The 17,651-nt window shown below is 36.3% G+C and overlaps 1 protein-coding gene across 19 annotated transcripts in view; it reads right to left on the bottom strand.

Moving 5' to 3' along the window:
• GTDC1 (glycosyltransferase like domain containing 1) overlaps positions 1-17,651 on the bottom strand; it is a 434,789-nt gene that overhangs the window by 304,015 nt on the left and 113,123 nt on the right. For 2 of the 19 annotated variants that reach the window (XM_008258537.4, XM_070070978.1), the window contains exon 1: positions 16,667-16,788. The exons of the other annotated variants lie outside the window; for them this stretch is intronic. The gene's annotated coding sequence lies outside the window, so the exon portion shown is untranslated. Of the gene's footprint in view, positions 1-16,666; positions 16,789-17,651 lie in introns of those variants that run through there. 19 annotated transcript variants of the gene reach the window in all.

Genomic DNA, 17,651 nt, shown 5'->3' with positions numbered 1-17,651 from the left:
GCTAGAAACGTGCCAGGGGATTCCAATTCAATCTCATCAAGGTGGTATGTACCAATGCCATCTCACTAGTCCAAGTGATCAATTTCAGTTCATAACTTATCATAATGATAGGATTAAGTGTCAAAGGGATCACATAAACAAGACTAGTGTCTGCTAATACTGACTGATAGAATTAAAAAGGAGAGAACAATCCTACATGGGAAGCGAGATACACAGCAGACTCATAGAATGGCAGATGACCTAAACAGCACTCTGGCCTCAGAATCAGCCCTTAAGGCATTCAGATCTGGCTAAAAAGCCCATGAGAGTATTTCAGGCATAGAAAGCCAAGACACTGTGGCAAAAAAAAAAAAAAAAAAAAAAACCTAAATAAAAGATCTCTGTGAGTGAGATCCCAGCAGAAAGAACGGGCCATCAAAGAAGGAGGTACCTTTCTCTGAAGGGAGGAGAGAACTTCCACTTTGACTATGGCCTTGTCTAAATAAGATCAGAGTTGGCAAACTCAAGAGACGTCCATAGCCTTGGCAGCTCATGACAAGACTCTCAGATGATCACTGATGCCATAAACAAGAGTGTCAATTGTTAAATCAACAACAGGAGTCACTGTGCCCTTACTCCCCGTGTAGGATCTCTGTCCTTAACGTGTTGTACTATGTGAATTAACGGTATAACTAGTACTCAAACAGTACTTTACACTTTGTGTTTCAGTGTGGATGCAAACTGTTGAAATCTTTACTTAGTACATATTAAATTGATCTTGTGCACATAAAGATAATTGAAAATGAATCTTGATGTGAATGGGATGGGAGAGGGAGTGGGAGATGGGACTGTTTAGGTGGAAGGGAGGTTATGGGGGGAAAAAAGCTGCTATAATCCAAAAGCTGTACTTTGGAAATTTATATTTATTAAATAAAACTTTTTAAAAAAATGAGAAGAAATAAATGTGTATATTTTTCTGACTTCTGTTTTCCTAAGGACCTAAGACCAATTCCACCATGACTAGTTTTTTCTCCTACCTTAGAAAGCTTAAAGCACTCTCCTGCTACGATTAGTCACTTCCTGGTTGGTTCACCAAATGACCTGACTCAGAAATCTAAGAACTAGCTAGACTTAGGGCTGTACTCCTACAGGGACACTGATCTCATCTCCTCATAAAGACTTCCACATAAACCCCTCATTTTTAAGGTCCTTTCCAGCTTACAAATTCTCTGATTTGGTAACACTCATATTAATTCATCTTTTTTTTTTAAAAAAAAAAAAGTCCAACTTATTTATTTATTTCTAAGGCGAAGAACAAAGAGAGGGAAACACAGAGACAAATAGAGATCTTCTATCTACTGGTTCACTCCTCAAATGCCTACATTAGCTGGGACTGGGCCAGGCTGAAGCCAGGAACTCCATCTGGGTTTCCCAGATGAATTGAAACCAAGTAATTGGGTCATCATCTGCTGCTTCTTATGCACATTAGCAGACAGTTGGATCAGAAGCAGAGGTGAGACTCTGTCCCAGGCACTCCAATATGGCATGAAGGCATGTTAAGCAGCAGTTTAATCCATGGCACCACAATTGCCTGCCCTTAATTCATTTTTAACTCACCAGCTATCACTGTACCTAATGGAATCATTTTTAAAAGAAAGCACATTCACATTCAAATATCAAATCTCTGGTGTTAAAAGCTTCAAGACGGGGCCGGCACTGTGCCGTAGTGGATTAATGCCCTGGCCTGAAGCACCTGCATCCCTTATGGTCGCCGGTTCTAGTTCCGGCTGCTCCTCTTCCAATCCAGCTCTCTGCTATGGCCTGGGAAAGCAGTAGAAGATGGTCCAAATGCTTGGGCCCCTGCACCCGTGTGGGAGACCCAGAAGAAGCTCCTGGCTCCTGGCTTTGGATCTGCACAGCTCCGGCCATTGCGGCCATCTGGGGGAGTGAACCAGAGGACAGAAGACCTCTCTCTCTCTCTCTCTCTCTCTCTCTCTCTCTCTCTCTTTGCCTCTCCTCTTTCTGTGTAACTCTTTCAAATAAATAAATAAATATTTTCTTAAAAAAAGCTTCAAGACACAATTTCTCAACACACTGCACATTCTTTTAGCACTTCCTCTCCATTATCAATATCACACCCCCAAAGAAACTTCAAAAGTTGGGTAAACCTGTAAGTCTGTGAACCAACAAGGCTTCTACAACCTTTCTTTAAACTAGACACCCATTAAGAAGGATAAAGTAGCAATACTGGGATTATTAGAGACATGGTAAAATTTCATCGCAGAGAATTGGCTATCAAGCAATTTTTCATTTTAATAATAATTTTTGTTAATGTACTTAGTGAAATAAAAATATATGTATGACTGTAAAAACTTTCATATACATTTCAAATTATATGCCATTTCCTGTAAGACATAACAGAGAAACATCATCCTATACATAAATGCTATACTGCTTTAAAAATATTCCAGATGTTTGAATTTCCCTTTATGACTTAAATAAATACACTCATTAAACAGCATATTGCTTTTCTTAATAATGGTGTTCCATAAAATTAGTAATCCCAATGACTCAATGATGCTTTTCACAAATAAAACTGTATTTCACCTTACTGGGTCAAAGTAATTCCCATTTAAATTGTATTTCAAAGCAAAATGTTTCAAAGGGTTCACAAAGAAATGGCTGAACTGAAAAAATAATTCTTTCTTGACATATGAATGTTACAATGAGCATCTGGAAAGAAAAAATATATATGAATATACATATTTCACTTACATGCAAAATAAGGAGCAGTGTATGCCAGGGAAATATGAGTTTGAACCTCAGCTTTGTCTCTTTCTAGCTTTTAGACCTTGGACAAGTTATCTAACTTTGTAGTACTCAAGATCATCTCTAAATTAAGACAACAAACCAACCTCAGAGGTATATTGTAAAGATCAAATTAGATAAGGTATGCAAAGCATAGTAGCTTGCAAACAGAAATAAGCTATTTAGTCCCTTCTATTATTATTATAAATCACTCTACTTAAGGAGAATCTATGAATCTTTCAGTAATGTTCAATCACGGTCCCTTTCCACAAGAGACTGGGAATGGTAGATGTACATATGAACTCAAGACGCCAAGAGTATGATCCATGCCTTAGCAGCAGCTTGCATTGTTCAAATAGGAACTGGGGAACCCTGCTAACTTTGTGGGTAAGAGGTAAGCTCCGAGGCCAAGCCATGCAGAGCTTGTTTTATGCCAGGCCTGCTGAAGACTTCTGCCCTAATAATGCAGTGTTCAATGAATTAATAAGCACCCTCCAAATTCAACAAAGTGGTAGCCACTAATCCCTCAAATGATGGAAACTTCTAAGAAGTACTTGAAAGAACAAGAAAAGGAAATTTTGAAAATTGGATCAAAAGTTTCAAGAAAGAATAAAAAGTTTAACATTAACTTGCTTGCTAGATCACATCACAGACTCCGGTCTTGAGCTATTTCCTTGACCTAATCATACTTAGGTGTGTATGTCCTGTATATCCTTAAAGGTCTCTAAAATATTCTCATAAAAATGATCTAAGATATTCCCCCCAAGTGAAGAAATGTGATATAAATTACTCTAACTAATATTTTACTCATATAACCTCACAGAAAGTAACATCAATATTAGGGAAAAAATTGCTTTCTGATACTTCATTATTCTGCCCTGTTCCATGAATGACTTACAGTACATATATCCTACAGATGTTTTTTATGGGTCTGAGTCATGAATTATGTGTAAATCTTCAGTCACTGTGAGGGCAGTTCTTGTAGGTGCTGCTACAGGTTCAAGACACTCACTATGCAGAACTGAAGATCAAGCATGTGGGAGGTCAAAAAATAGAAAAGGGGGAAAAAGATTATAGCCATAGTAGATTTCCACCCCTTTAATAGCTTAGTAAGAAGAATGAAATGTACAGGTTTGAACTAGCGTTTACTTGAGCATTTTTCTAGTGGCCAATGGGTGTGCCTACATTTTGGGTATTTTTCTAAGGAGAGTAACTATGTCCTACCATCTCTGAAAACTATACTTAGTGGCTTTGATTCATGGAAATTTGTTCTGACTGTTTTGTGGAGACAGACACATCCTGGCCGTTCCCCCTCTTTCTGCTATTGCAGCTCTTGCCACAAGAAGAAAATATGTTCTTCCCTATAGTCTTCCTGAAGCACAACCTGGAAGAAAGATGATTCCCATTAGACGCAAAGAAAAGCTGATTTCTAAATATAAGATTCAAACCAAATGTCATCACAGCACATTAAAGAACAGCTCAAATACTTTCGATGTGCTTGGATTTTGTTTTGGGAAACACTGCTTGAAACAAATAAGCATGAGGTTGAAAAACAAACCACTTTGCTGTTCAAGTGGAATTTGCTAAGATGTAAAGGAGTGCACTATTTATCCATGTTAGCAATACTCAGAGGAAACTGCAGTTGGCCACCCTGCTTCCACAGCTAGTCACAGCATGCAGGGTGAGGACAGACACTTCTGCCCCACTGGCAACGGCCAGCAAGCTGTATGGGCTTGGGAACAGCAAGAACGGGGCCTCCACATTAAAAGTGCTAACTTCAAGCAGGGACAGGGTCTCCCTGGTGGCAGGAAGTTATGGCCAGGTGTCTGCCAAATGGTGGCGATGAGCCTACACAGAGCCAAATGGCTTACACTGGTGCCTGAGTTCATGCATCTGTGAAAGGATCATGGCAAGTACCACCACAGACTGCAAACCCTGAAACAGTAGCTCAGAATTCAGGGTGTGGCACTTTAAAAGGAAGAAATAACAAAACATTCTGACTATGGAGACCAAACACCAATCAGAAAGTCTTTCTGCACAGCACCCTCTATGCTCCTATGACACTGAAAAACCTGCAGGGCGATGACACTCCTTAAGATCATATAAAATGTTTTCAGATATATTTTTATCAATTTTAAGCTTCTGCTTTAACAAGTAAGCTTCAGCTAAAGAAAAACTCACTTCTTCAGCATATTTTATTCCCCAGTGACACCAGATGAATGAAAACATACTATACTATTAAAGCTTTATGAAAGTTTAATTCATTATCAATACTATGATTTAATGATACATGGGTTAAATGCTAAATGTTCAATTTGGCAATAGAAAATGAGTCCAACTGATAGCTATGAAACAGGCATCTCACATCATTTCAAGGTCTAGCTAAGACCTCCAAAGAACAAAATAATCTACTTACAAAATATCTGCCTTACCAAAATTTTCTATTTACAATTAAAAGGGGGAGGAAAAAGTGAAAAATCACAGTAGTATTTCATACAAACATTCTGACCAAAAGTATCATTAATGGCATCTCAATTAAAGATTACAAATGCATGGATAAAATATCAGAGAACAAAAGTAACCTGAAAGCAGTGCTGTGAATATTTTTAAATTTTTATTAAAACTTCCAGTCATTCTACCTGCATTTATTTTAGGCCTGACCCAATTTCTTTATCCCCTGAGCCATGATCATATTCAAGGTGAACTACATTTTTGTCTACTTCCTCCAGCAGTTATAACTGCTAAGATAGTTGAAACTTTTTTTCACAGTAAAGATATGGGAAACTTGTAATATATCATTAATTTACTGAAAAGGATGTGCTAAGTATAAATACATACCATTAGCTTTTCAAAAAAGAAACCTAAGTCACATAGATGATGCCAACTCAGTTACTTTATACTATTCAAATAATTTTCCAATTAAATACCCAGTAATAATTTTAAATCAGAGGAACTGTTGTATTAATATATTCCACAGACACCTTACTGCTATTACTTGTAGGAAGGTATAGTTTCAGTGACGACGGTCTCAACGGTTTTAATCCCACACACATGAGAAATTGATTCCACAGGCTAATCCACAACTGGCTTGATGCCTTAAAACTTCAATCAATTGCTGAAAGCATTTTTTCTATTTACCTGTATACAATATTAGGAAACATGAGCTTAGCAGAGGAAAAATCAGTGAGCTTAAACACTAAATGGTCTCAGTAGGGAAAAGTAAAATATGAGTAGGCTTTCCCCATAGGTCATCAGAGGTGTACCTGGTATTTTCTTACTGACCTCTCTCCCCCTTCCCTTCTACACCTCCACCCACTAACTCCAACACACCCAGGTTCTATTTAAAAAGCAACCATTAACCCAGCAGAGTAAAATAGGGCAATGCTGAGAAAAGTTAGTATTACCTTCCAGCCCACTCACTGACTTTAATGATTCATCAGGGAAACCCCAGTTGTTAAAATATACTTGAAATTTCATTAAATAGTAAAAAATAGGCATAAAAAGATTTCTGCTTTGAAACATGTCACCAGTGATTCCCCTAACAGAACCTATTAAGGGCGAATACGAAGTAAAAACAAAAAATTCCTCAAAGTAAGGTACTACATTTAATCACAATATGCCAAAAAAAAAAAAAAAAAAAAAAAAAAGAAAGATGAACAGATCCTACTCTGAGGTTATTTTTTCTAATCCTTCTATAAAAATTAGATATAGAAAATGCACCCCAACCCTTAATACCGCAACACCATCTCTGAAGACCGAAATATGAAGAGAGCATAATCTGGCATCAGATGCAGAATAATAACCTTGCAATCCTAAAACTTCATTCTATGAACAATGTTCTACATTAAATAAAGAGAGTTTAGCTGACAGTAAGGATTGATTCCATTCCCTCAGCATTAATTTGAATAGCAGGTAATGCCTAATGGAAACTGATCATTTTTCCACGATTTGGCTATAGGCTATAAAACCTAACATTTATGACAACTTATATATTATGTTACTCTATGTACTTAAATAATATATTTTAAACTCTTAGGTTCAAATTAAAAAGATGAAGCAATGTAATATTTTATTCCTTCACAATGTTCTGTTTTATTCAACTCTTTGTTTTATACTGTGGTGATTAGGAACCAAGGACTTATGCAACAAAACCACAATTTGGTAAGACTTAAGTGCTACACTGGGAGGTGATTTAAAGCTATTTTAAAATGCACTTTTCCAATTATATGAGTTGTAGTGATATTTTAAATACACATTTTTGCAACTTTACAATCTTATAGGTGTATATATAATTGCTGTTTTTTCCTGACAAATATTTTCAGTATTTTGCAGTCTGGGATTTAACTCTCTGCTTAAAGTCATCAGTCACTGGGGTCAGGCATTTGGCCTAGTGGTTAAGTTGTCAGTTGGTTCACCAACATCCTATCTTCATGCCTGAGTTTGAGTTCCAGCTCTGCTCTGTATTCCAGCTCCCTAATGTGCACCTTGGGACACATCAGGTGATGGTTCATGTAACTGAGTTACATACTATCCACGTGGAAGACCCAGGCTGAGTTCCTGGCTCTCAGCTTCAGCCTGGCCCAGCCACCTCCAGTGCAGGCGTTTGGGAAGTGAATCGGTGGATGGGATCTATCTGTCTCTAGAATAAATAAATAAAAACTAATTTTGTTCCATGATTTGAATTAATAGTCTTGGTTATAACAATCAAATACAAATGTGAATCAAGAAATACTTAGTACTTACCATATACCAGTCACTCTGTAAGATCATTCACTTGTATTCAGATATGCATAACTTCCATAGGTGACTAGAGTATATATACTAAAATTCATTACTTTACATTTTTGTAAAGCTATATTTTAAAGCTTTTACAAATATATATTTATAAAATTATATTTTAATTTTAATATATTTTGTAAAGCTATATATAAAGTAGAAAGTTTATCAAAATTATAAAATTTTTGTGAGCAGGTAGGTGGTTCAATTTCACTGACAAATAAAATAACCGTATTTTAACATCTCATTGCTGTTACTCTAACAAGTAATTTCAAACTGCAAAAATTTCAATGAAATCATTCTACCAAATACTAAAAATATTTTGAATTGCTGACATTGTTAAATATAGTAGCATATCTATGAATCAACAAAAAACTTTATATGAAAAAAATCACCTCATCACGTGTTTAAACCATTACACTACCCTTTTAAATGGGTCTCCGTGCTCCATGCCCCAAACTCTCGATGTCTCCATTACCCAAGGGTACCCCCGAGTTCCTCCACATGGCAGGGCAGACTCATTTTCTGGCCCCTTCCTTCTTTTCACAGCAGCTACAACTGCCCTTCTTGTACTTCAGGCTCTTCACCCACTCCAGACTGCATCATAGCAACACCAAGAACCCACACTCACATAGCTGTTTTATACTCCTGTAACTTCACGCCTTTATCTCTCTTCAGCATCAGTCTTTGCTTTGTGCCCACTTGATGAACTTTTGTTAAAATTTCTGCCCATGAAACATTTCTTTGAAGCCTTTCGCTGAACTGCTCTTAAACATGACTTCCTTTCCTCTCTGTATAGTATCCTTACACCTGTTTCACTTTGTTTCCAACTCCTGCTTCTCTGTTAGGCTGTGAAAGTCTGGAAGATGGTGACCATGCCATTATTTTCCTTAGGGATATCCCAAGGTTTGAGGCACAGCAAATGTCACTAGATTTTTGTAGAGCGGAACTGCAAATCAGAGGGATACAGGAAGTTAATTTCTTCTGCCTTTACAGTAACACTGCTTTCACTTTACACAAATTCTGAACAAATAAGTGTCAGGTAGCACTGTACTTGCTACTAATGATTTCCCATTATTCCTGAAGTCCAAACTAAATCAAGCAGCAAGTACAAGTATATATAAACATATTTTATTATGTTCTCTTTTCAAATATTGATTCTTTTTTTCGTACTGCTCACAGAAATCAGAACTTATGGGAAGTAATGGTTTCATGAAGATATGTGTTCATTTTAACCTACTTATACAATAGAAGCAACAACAATTGAGGAAATGGGTGAAACAGCATAAGCAATCAAATTCTAGTTCAGAGAGTTTCATAGCCTAAGAGAATATATGTGACATCCATGAATTTTGAAAATCACCTGCAGTTTTTTATTCTGTTTGAACTATTATCATCCTAGTTTAATTCTAGAAGTGGAAGTAGGATGAGAAGCCAATTCCCTCACCATCAATCTGAAGATCCCATTCTACATTTAGTAATTAGGCTTTTATTTAACGAGGAAGAAAAAAGGCATTTTTAAATACTTTCTGCCAACAATTATTCGTTTTATAAAAGTTTGATAAGATGAATAATGTATTTGCTTTCTCAAGATGGCATTTCTCCAATGCCTTCCATCTCCTTGAAGCAGGCTGTAAACCAGCTCAGTGGGAGTATCTGACCCATTCAGATATGGATACCCAAGTAGAGAGGTCAAGGCATGTCCCAAGATCATAGTTGGAAAAAGCTCTGACACCATTATGCAACCACTTTTCTTTTCACAGAAGAAGAAATAAAGAGTATCAGCATCCCAGAGTGACAGCAAAGACTGAAATCCAATTCTTGGGACTCCACATTCATATCTTATCCAACTATTATTTCATTGTAGGGATGTAATACAGTGTAAGTAAAAGATGTGTCCATTTTCTAGTTTTGGGGGTGTTAGGGTTAAATATAAATGTTTAACACCTAGTAATATATAAATTACATATATCGGGGCATATGTTTTACATGCATGTGAGACGTAGATTTTACTATAAATAATAAGTATATTAATTACATGCAATATTTAATAATACTTCCCAATGGTTTGTAAATCCACGGCATCTGCGGTGAAAGTCACACAAAACTGAATGCCACATAGTGAGGGTGGTAACTCAAATTTTTGCTCTTGTGGTGCTTCCTAACTCCTGCATGATCATCACCCCTTTGAAGCCACAACCTTATCCTCCAACCACCAGTTCCAGACAAATACCTTTTTTTGATAAGATAACAGGTCTAAGGACTAGGACTGGAAGAAAATAATGTCCAAGGTTCACATGCCAACAAAGGTTTGGAGGAGGAGCTGAAGAGGTCAGTCATGTCCTAAGTTCAGTCCAGTTCATAATTTACTAGTGTCACCATCAGGCAAAGTCTGGTGCCCCTTTTGACAAAACATCTATAGCACTTTTTTATACTGACCAACACATGTAGGATATATTTTACAAGCGTGATTACTTAGTGTCAATAGCCTTCACTGGATATTAAGTTCCATGGGGACACTGAATTGGCCTGCCATTTACCACTGTATCACCAGAACTCGGCAAAGTATTCAAAAAATGTGTGCTGAGTCAATGAACAATAAAATCTTTTGGCAATGGCCTTGACAGTTTCTTCCTAAGTCATCCAAGGCTTTTTTATTGTCAGCTACAGATAATTACTTCTTACTACCACTAATTACTATTTATGCTCATAGAACTTGATGCACAGATTCTATTACCACATAAATATAACAGGTAACATCTTACTGTATTTAAAATGTCACACCTTGGCCCATAAAAAACAATTTGGCCAGTAGTCCTACTGAGGGTTTTAGAAACTATCCTCCATAACCTAATTGGATTTTACAAAAATAGTTAACTCAAGGACAGTTGATTGTATGACCTGGAAGGAGTCAACTGGTTTAATCACTACACTAGACTAGCCTTTTTTTTTTTTTTTTTTTTTTTGACAAAAGCATTATCTTGCTACCGTAATTTGGCATTGATGTCAAATTTTACCGATTCAGTTTGTGGAGGGTAAATTATAAATATACAAACCAAATGAGTTTAGAATGACATAACTAACAGATTCTTAACCATACTGCTGCTAGTGAGTCTCACTAAAACATCTTTTAAGAACTTAATCCATATTAACTAAATAAAAAAGTTGTTGAGAAATTTCCCTCTCCAAGAGGAAGGCATGTATCACATTTTCAGTTAATTTTGAAACAGAAATAGCTGTGTTACTCTAACACACAAACATTCTCCATGTCCTATTTGAAGTGTAGCAACCCAAGCAAATATGGGTGGCATTCCCTTGATGAGCTGAAATAAATATTACCAAGTATGAAGTTCTGGATTTACTCACTTCAATGAAAAATGGAAAAAAAAAACAACATAATCTCACTACTCAATCTGATTTAATGGTGAGGGAAAGCAACTTAAAAAATGCAAACTCCTAACAGCTCAGAAGCAAACACACAGGAAAAGAAAGAAGAATTTCAATAGAGTACTATAGGCATGGAAACAGTCCTGGCTTCGGCAGCACATATATTAAAGGCATGGAAACAGATATTGTTAAGTGTATCAATGCTAGACACATTTAATGTCTTTAGTATTTGTATTTTATCAGTGAAAAACCACCCTGCAATAACAGAGTTTTAAAATGATCTTAGGAAGTCTAATGTGAACTATCAGAGGCTATCCTTAAATATCTAGATCAATAAAAGTATGTTTTAAAGCTCTATCCATCAAAACATTTCATGATGCTTCCCTCATCTCTAAAGTTCTACATGAGTACAGAAATGGCTTAGAAGAGGAATTACTTAAAGTGTATTTTCTTCTCTTTATGGCAGCTGTTCTTTTTCTAGTCACCATTTATCTTTCAATAATCTGATTCCACGATGGTCTAAAACATTTGCTGATAGTTTAAGAAGCCAACACCAGAAAGAAAAAAAAAAAAGGAAAGAAAGAAAGAAAAAGGATAGAGTGTAGAAATCTTTAGTGCTAAATTTTAAAAAGCACAGAAACCAGTTTAGACCAGGGGTGAGTAAATCTGGGACTAATAGACGTGGTAATGAGAGCTGTATCACTATTTTTAAATATCACAAGAGGCATATTATTAGCCGTCCACTATTATAAGAAAAAGAGTCAGTCTGTTAAGAATAGACTGGGATTTTTAAACCCTGAAGATATTTAGGAGAGAAAACTATTAGGTAGACAAAAGGTATGCAAGACAACTGTGTAGAGTTTCTAGAAGTTCTTCTCCGGATGTTCTACAGAAGAAGGGTAAGCTTGCCGCATCATCTGGCACACATTTTCACTGAATAAAAGATAAGAAGCAATAGCTCATGGCTTCCTGATTGGAGCAACCACTATGACTTTTATCTACTTAGTGGCCTTGTCTTTTACTATTATCTCTCTATCAACTACTTTTCCAAGGAGACATTCCAATGATACAAATATTTTGTCTAATGAAGCACAGGCCCTACAGCACAGAGTATTCTTCACAAACGACCCAAAGCCACACATTGCAACATCAACATCTCTTCAGACAGCAATGTCACACTCTGCAAACAGTGTGTTCAAACAGAGTAAGGTTGCCTAGGAGTTAATTAATTCCACATATATATATATATATATACACACCATATCTGAGGCCACAGGTCTCTCAACTGGATTAATTAGCATGCATAGTTATCAAATAGTTTAAATCATTTTAGAGAGAGTTTATAACTTAAACTCTTAAGACTAGATACATAATATTGCATGTTTTCTGTAATAATGGATCTCAATAGAAGTATTTTATTACCCTCTGCCTTTTGCTCAGTGCTTGAGTGTCCCTTTTGCAACCTTGTTGCCAAATTTCATTTTCAAGGATTAAATTTAAAATATCAGAGAAATACCTTCACATTTTTCAGACTAAATGCCTGCCTGGGTACAATATGTTACCTTTTCCAGGAATACATACATGCTACAAGGAAGCAGCACGTGTTGCTAGAATTTCAGCCATTTGCCAAGCATACTGGAATAGTTTGTAAATTAAAAGGACCCTTCTCAATTCCAGAAAATGTAGATTGAAGGCTGATAGACACCTACCACTGATGCATATAGTCGGCTTTATTTTGAAGCATTAAAATATCCTATCACATTTGAACATAACACAACACCTAAGCATCTTTTAATTCAACTAAACTGCTTCAAAGGAGTAACCACTGGGATTACTAACCTTCTTTGTTGAAGGTTTTGCTCCAAATTGAAAACAATCAAAATATACAGCAAAAGTGGATCTCAAAAGTAAACGATTAATGACCAAAAAAAAAAAAACGTTACTGGCATGGGAAAATGTTTACGCCATTGCATGAAGTGAATATGTTTATGATGAAATGAATGTATAACCATGAGAGAGGTAGAGAAACGGGATGTACGCACACACACAGGTAGACATTTTTGAGTAGAGTTACAAGAGGGTTTGGTTTCCTCTCTGTGCTTCATTTTATTCTTCAGCTGATCCCCATTGAATATTTTTCAACCTCAATTAAAAGAAACTACAAGTTTTTTCTTAACTTTAGGGAAAGATGCCAAATAGAATTAGCAAACTACTTCCCAATTACTGGATACATCCTCCTCTCCAGGAGCTTGCAGTGGTTTTCAAATCACTCTAACTACCACCGTCATAAAGAACCTTATTACAAAACTAATCAGCAAGGGTTAAAACTAATAGCACTATAGCAAGTCACAAATGTTATAATTTGATTTTGGAAATACTGCTTATCTAATGTATGAAATAAAAGTAATCCCCAATTAATTTTAAAATGTACTTGAATTATTAAGTATTTATAAACAGATATAGATGTTTTATAAATAAGGGATTCGAACCTGTGTTTTGACAGTGTTAGAAATAAAACACTATTTTGGTACTTAGAGTTTTGAATTGGAACATGAGGAAGTACAGCACAAACTAAAAGTTTTAAAGTTAATGTAAAATGTCAAAATTAATTTACGCTTTAGATAATTAGCTATGGGTCTGGAAATATGGGAAATATTTAATTAAGGTGAATAAAATTGAAAGGAACTTTGAGTTTCACACTTAATTTCCAAAGTTTCTTGTATTAAGAAAGCAAAAAAATGTTATTGCATAATCATCCATACGTGTTACACATGTTAAAATTAGAGACTGGATATTCAACTGAGAGAGAGATTTGAAATTTTCACATACTGTCTCTCATAACCACTCAAATGTTTTCTTTACTTATATACACTGAATAACTATTATCCAATGACAACCCAGACTTAACTGAGAAATAATTTTAAATGGAACTTCCAAGCTCTAGTACTATGTTTCATTTTCAAGTAATACAAGAAATAACTCTGTTCCTGGAATTGTCTTGCAATGCAAACACTTCATCATTTTATTTTGAAAACCATCTATTCTGAGAAACCTAACCTACAAATCCGGAAAGAAAACAACACCTCCCTAAAAGTATACAAGTGATTAAGAAGCAACTTCCAGAGAACAAAAGATGCCAATAAAACTATGAAACATGTAAACACAAACATTACAGGCTAACTTATCTCTATTTAAAGATGCACTAAAAACATACCTATCAATAGATAATATTCCATAGTTTAAAGTAAGCATGAACTTAATAGGAAAAAGAAATCCTAATCTTAGGAATGCACCATGTGGCATTTTTTAACTTTATTACCACTTTGGTGACTCTCTGGCCCACAGCAGATCACCTCCAACATTAGTACTCTGACCTTCTAGAAAACTGACAGATAAAGTTTATAGTGAGAAAAAAATGAGATTTTATGGGTTTCCAAAAGGGAATTCTTGTGACAGTAAAAGCCATATAATAATATTGATTTGATAACCAACTTTTTTACTGCCAAATTACAGACTCAAGATTTCTAGAAAAATATCCAGGCGAATTTGCCAAAAAATACAATAAAAACAGACTGATCTCATGACAAACAGAATCTCTTTGCAAACATTAAATATACATATAAAATGACTTTTAAAATCTAGTCGTCTTTAATGAGTTCAGTATTCTAAAACTGACCTTTTTCCTGATGCATTTGTCAATGCATCATACCTTTTGAGCAAATCATTCATTCTCATTCCCATTTCCTTCCATCCTAAAGCAAAGGTATAATGTACAGAAATGCAGATTATTTTATTAAAAATCAATTAGAATATTCAAAATATTCCATTCTCACAAATGAAAATAAGTTGCTTACTGAAATGACAGTCTTCCATTTCACTGCCTTAAAAATTAAGCTGGCATGGATAATAAAAGTGTTTTCTGACTGGATATGCTTAGCATTCAAATATATTAAAAACAAATACTAATCCATAATTAGATTTCAGGGGTGCAATCTATAGAAAATAGAATTTCCTTTTATTTTCTGAGAGCAATACTAATGATTTGATATCATAAAACTTATAACAACAATACCATGGTTTGTATAAATTTATAACAAACTCGTACATAAATACTTCCTATCTTTTTAACCTAATCTTTACCATGCATTCATTCAGCAAATACTTATTATGTCCACAATGTGCCTGCTCATCATTATTACAGGTCCTGGCGAATAAATTAGGCAGTTTCATCCTAATTGGAGTAAAAGATAATCATCAAGTGAATATATGTGAGATAGAGGCACTTATGAAGAAAACAATACAGGACAACAAAGAATAGGAGATGCTGAGGCTGGAGTAAGAGTGGTAGCTTACTTAGGGTTGTCAGAGAACACCTTGCTGAAGATGAGAGGACATGCAAACAGAAACCAGAGGAAGAGAGGAAGGCTATGCAGATCCAAATCTACAGTCTTCCAAGTACCTGGCATAGCAAGACCATGAGGTGGAATATACTTGTCACATGTGGAGAGTACAAAGCATAAACAAACTTGCTTCACTGAAAAACCATTTATTAAGTGCATCTAAAACTCGTGATATTAAGAAGGCCCAAATACAGTCTCTGGCCTCATACCTGGATACAGTTACAACGCAGAGTGACAAATCTTATAAAATATTTGAGTTGGGTCTCAAAGAGGAAGCAATAGCAAGTTCTAGTTCAAGAAGAGAAAACAAGGAGTGGGCATTCCACACAGTGGTCAGATGCCACTCGGGAAGTCTTCATCATACACTGAATGTCTATGTTCAATTCCGAACTCCAGTTTCAATTCCAGCCTCTTGTTAACACACACCCTCTGAGGCAGTGAGTGACAGTCGAGGTGGACGGGTCCCTGCCACTCACATGGGAGATCTGAATTGGGTTCTAAGTTCCTGGCTTTGGTTTGGCCCAGCCCTGGATGTTGCAGGCATTTCGGGAGTGAACCAGCAGATGAGAGATCACTCTCTTTCTCTATAATTATGACTCTCTGCCTTTCAAATAAAAAAAAATAGCTCATTCATTCATTCATTTTCTTAGAAAACAGTATGAACCAAGAACTCAGAAAGCAGAGTTGAAGAAATGTGACAGGTATACTTGGATCATGTCAATAACCATTCAACCTTTTTCTCCTTTTTCTTTCTCCCACAATTAGAGTTAAAATACTTCAATTCCCAGCTACAAGGAGGGGAGGCACAGTGTACACCCTGCCAAAATGATGTAGATGGAAGGGAAATGCAAAATTCTAAAAAGCCCTCTATTGGGAGCCAGAACACTACTGCACACCTCTGAGCAAATCAGCAAAGCACGGGGTTTGGGGCCAGCTTTGTGGCATAGAGGGCTAAGCTGCCACCTGCAACAGCACCATCCCATATGGACATCAGTTCGAGCCCCAGCTGCTAGACTTCAGATCCAGCCCCTGGCAAATGCACCTGAGAAAGCAGTGGAAGATGACCCAACCACTTGGGCCCCTGCACCCACATGGGAGATCAGGATAAAGCTCCTGGTTCCTGGCTTCAGCCTGGCCCAGTCCTGATTGTTGCAGTCATTTGGGAAATAAACCAGCAACTGGAAGATTCTCTCTCCTCCTCCTCCTCCTCCTCTCTTCTTCTCTCTTCTCCTCTCTCTCTCTCTCTCTCTACCTCTGCCTTTCAAATAAATAAATAAATATTTAAAAACAAAGCACAGGGGTTTCACATGACTCACCCTATAATTGGGCCCTACTTCCAGGCCCTTCTGTCCCCAGCATTCCTCATCACCTTCAATCTGAAGTATGCATCCACCTTCTACATCCACTGCAGCTACATTTAATGTCTTCTATTCTTCCTCTGAAATGTACAGATATCTTAATGTCAATCTTCTATGTAAAAAACCTATGATTTTTTTCTAGGAATACAAAGCAAATTATTCAACAAGAAACCAAATCCCTTACAATTTGGTTCCAAGCACTATCTAGCCCCAATTCTTGTTACTCCACCAGAAACACCATTACCCAAAACACAACAGATTCTTCACCATCTTTTCAAATATTGCACACACATTGCCATCTGCAAGCACTGCTCCAGTCTTTTCTTCCTGAATCATTTTATCTTTGCCACCTGTCTAATTCTTACATATAATTCAAGACTATTCAAATTCAACCACACCCAGGAATTCTTGAGTCACACCCTTACTCAGCCACCACAAGTAATTACTCCTTCCTCAGTAGTACCCTGAACATTGGTTTTACTCCCATTACAGCAGTTAACACATTCCCTCTTATTAGCTGTACAGCTGATACTTGTATTTCCCTAACCAAATTTCAATTCCTCAGCAACAAAGTTTATGTATACTTGATGTTTCATCTACTCATAACTGAGGAAAAAACCTTGTACACAAAAGACATTCAATTAATGCATTCTGAATTATCATCAAAGGTGACAATAAATCCTCACCTTGTGAGAGGGAAAAAATGAGATACTCCTGGACTGAAAATTCCACCACCACCATTGCAAAGGGAATTGTTCAGGCACTAGTATGGTACTCAGCTATCAAATGAATTCTAAATTATCACAGATATCACTGAATACTAAGATAAACACAGCAAAACATAAACATGAAGCAGTCATAAAATATGAGTGCTTATTGGACAGTATAAAATAAAATGATAGAGAAATGGGAAAATGCAAAGCATAATGCTCCCTCCATTAGA

This window comes from Oryctolagus cuniculus, chromosome 3 (assembly GCF_964237555.1).
Source record: "Oryctolagus cuniculus chromosome 3, mOryCun1.1, whole genome shotgun sequence".
NCBI classification, from domain to species: Eukaryota; Metazoa; Chordata; class Mammalia; order Lagomorpha; family Leporidae; genus Oryctolagus; species Oryctolagus cuniculus.
This window is presented reverse-complemented; position numbering and strand designations above follow the sequence as displayed.